The following is a 2,688-nucleotide window of genomic DNA, read 5'->3' as shown; positions in this document are numbered from 1 at the left end:
TTGTATCATTTATCTTGAATGTATCATAGATAAGCTGCTATATAATGATTGTCACTTCAGATAGCTGTGAAATTAGGTGATTAACTAGTTGTTACTTAACCTTCTAATTTCTGTATGTCTAATTACATGAAATAGAAGTTGGGGTTCTGATTTTTTACACTGCTTATCCATTTCGAGTGTCATTTTAACTACTGTATTGTAAATGATGGAAAATAATTGCATATGTTAAAAAAATAGTGTTATATTCTAAAAAAATAAAATAAAAAATTTTAAAAAACTGAATTGAGAGATTCCCCTACCCTCAAGGAATAAAAACTATAGCTGCTTATTGCAAAAAAAATAAAAATAAAACTTTTTAAATAGGGGCGAGGTTTCTCTTTTGTCAGCTATGAAGGTAATAAACAAAAAACTTGATCCTCTTTAAAGGTAAAAAAAGAAAGAAGAAGGAAAAGAACTCCAACAACAGATTCTAACAGAAAATTTAAATAAGGTTAATATCAAAGTGCTTTGATTAGAAGTCCAAAGAGGAAGGAGAATAGCTTCATAAGTGTCTGAAAAGTATGCTGTACATAAATTCACTTAGAAATGTTTCTTGGATTGGTTGACAATGTATATGGGGCTGTGTCAATTGCATGGTGAAAAAGACACACATGTCATGATTGCCACAAATGAGTATTTTCTCCTAAGTGTTAAATAGTAGCAAGCATTATTTTCCATGGGAACATTGTGATGACGATTAAAGATAGCATAATCATCAGACTTGCAGGAACCTCTAGAAGGCTAACGATGAACTTCTGAAATGGAATGTGCTCAATAAATGTACACTATTATCCTTATTGAAAGGAATGTATTAAGATAAGGAGGAAGAGAGAGATCACAAGTTTCACTTGTGACATAGGGAATTTGAAGTTCATGTGAAATGTCCAAATAGATACATCAAGTTGCATCTGAGAATCAGAAAGGACTATCATTAAAATAAAGATACAGATTTAGTAAAGACACCTGAAAGATGACATTTCAAAACATATGAATTGATGAAAATACAGAGGAAATATTAGTATGGCAAAATGTGAACAGAGATGAAGAAAACACTGAAATATAAAATGATCAGAAAAACATATCATCTGTAGTCAGAGCACTTTATGAATCTATGAATGTATATTGTGCCTAAGTATACTGAACATTAAGACATTCTATATTCTGCACAACTGTGAGTTATAGGTGATTAGTTAGGGACAGAGAAACCTTAGAAGGAGGAAGTGTCAGGAGGAGATGAAAACATCATGTGTGAGTGTGTGTGTGTGTGTGTGTGTGTACATGCACACATGACAGAGTATAGAGATGCTCATGGGAGAAAATATATATGCAGTAAGTAAACAAAAACAAAAAGCAAAATATTTTAACCATAGAGCTGGAACAGAGACTTTAAGTGACTATAGAACGTACATAGTAAACCCAACCTGTCTGTTATATATTGTACTTTAAGAAGGAACAATATGTCAAGCAAATACATCAAATAGAGAAATCCTGAAAATCAAAAGACATCTGTCTTCTATGAAACGACAAACGCATATGAGTCAAAAGTAGTCCTTGACAGAGTATACATTTAAATTTTAAATATTTTTAATAATAATAAATAAGAAAAACCTGAATATGATAGAGTTCACATTGGTAAAATAATCCATAATAAAATACCTCAATGTTTCACGCAGATTTAACAGATGTCAAGAATCAGCAATGAGAAACAGCACAGTAACGACATTCATTCTGCTGGGACTGACAGACGACCCCCAACTACAGCTTGTGGTTTTTATCTTTCTCTTTCTCACCTATATGCTGAGTGTAAGTGGGAACCTGACTATCATCTCCCTCATCTTATTGGATTCCCACCTTAAAACAGCTATGTACTATTTCCTACAAAATTTCTCCTTCTTGGAGATCTCATTCACATCTGCTTGTATTCCCAGGCACTTGTATAACATAGCACAGGCGACAGGCTCATTACTTACAATGCCTGTGCCAGCCAGGTGTTTTTTACTGACCTCTTTAGTATAACTGAGTTTTTTCTCTTGGCTGCCATGTCCTACGATCGTTATGTGGCCATCTGCAAACCTCTGCATTATGTGACCATCATGAGTAGCACAGTCTGCAGAAGACTTGTTTTTTGTTGTTGGGTAGCTGGTCTGTTTATTATAATCCCTCCACTTAGCCTAGGCCTAAATCTGGAATTTTGTGATTCTAATATCATTGACCATTTTATCTGTGATGCATCTCCCCTCCTGAAAATTTCTTGTTCAACTACTTGGTTCATGGAACAGACTGTTATAATCTGTGCAGTGCTGACCCCCTTTATGACACTTATGTGTGTGGTTCTGTCTTACATTTATATCATCGGGACAATTTTAGGATTCCCTTCTGCCCACCAAAAGAAAAAGGCTTTTTCTACCTGTTCTTCCCACATGATTGTGGTTTCCATCACCTATGGCAGCTGCATCTTTATCTACATCAAACCTTCAGCAAAGGAATCAGTGGCCATTAACAAGGGTGTGGCAGTGCTCACTACCTCCATCGCTCCGGTTCTGAACCCTTTCATTTATACACTGAGAAACAAGCAAGTCAAAGAAGCCTTCAATAACTCAGTCAAAAGAATCGTGATATTTTCCAGGAAATAAAAGAATGTGAAGCCAA

The 2,688-nt window shown here is 34.9% G+C and overlaps 1 pseudogene; it reads left to right on the top strand.

Moving 5' to 3' along the window:
• The first annotated feature begins 1,737 nt into the window (after window positions 1–1,737).
• LOC115303614 lies at window positions 1,738–2,672 on the top strand (annotated as a pseudogene).
• The last annotated feature ends 16 nt before the right edge of the window (window positions 2,673–2,688 follow it).

The sequence above is a fragment of the Suricata suricatta genome, chromosome 10 (genome assembly GCF_006229205.1).
Source record: "Suricata suricatta isolate VVHF042 chromosome 10, meerkat_22Aug2017_6uvM2_HiC, whole genome shotgun sequence".
Taxonomy (NCBI): Eukaryota; Metazoa; Chordata; class Mammalia; order Carnivora; family Herpestidae; genus Suricata; species Suricata suricatta.
Note: the sequence above shows the minus strand (reverse complement) of the source record. Positions and strands in the feature narration are given on the sequence as shown.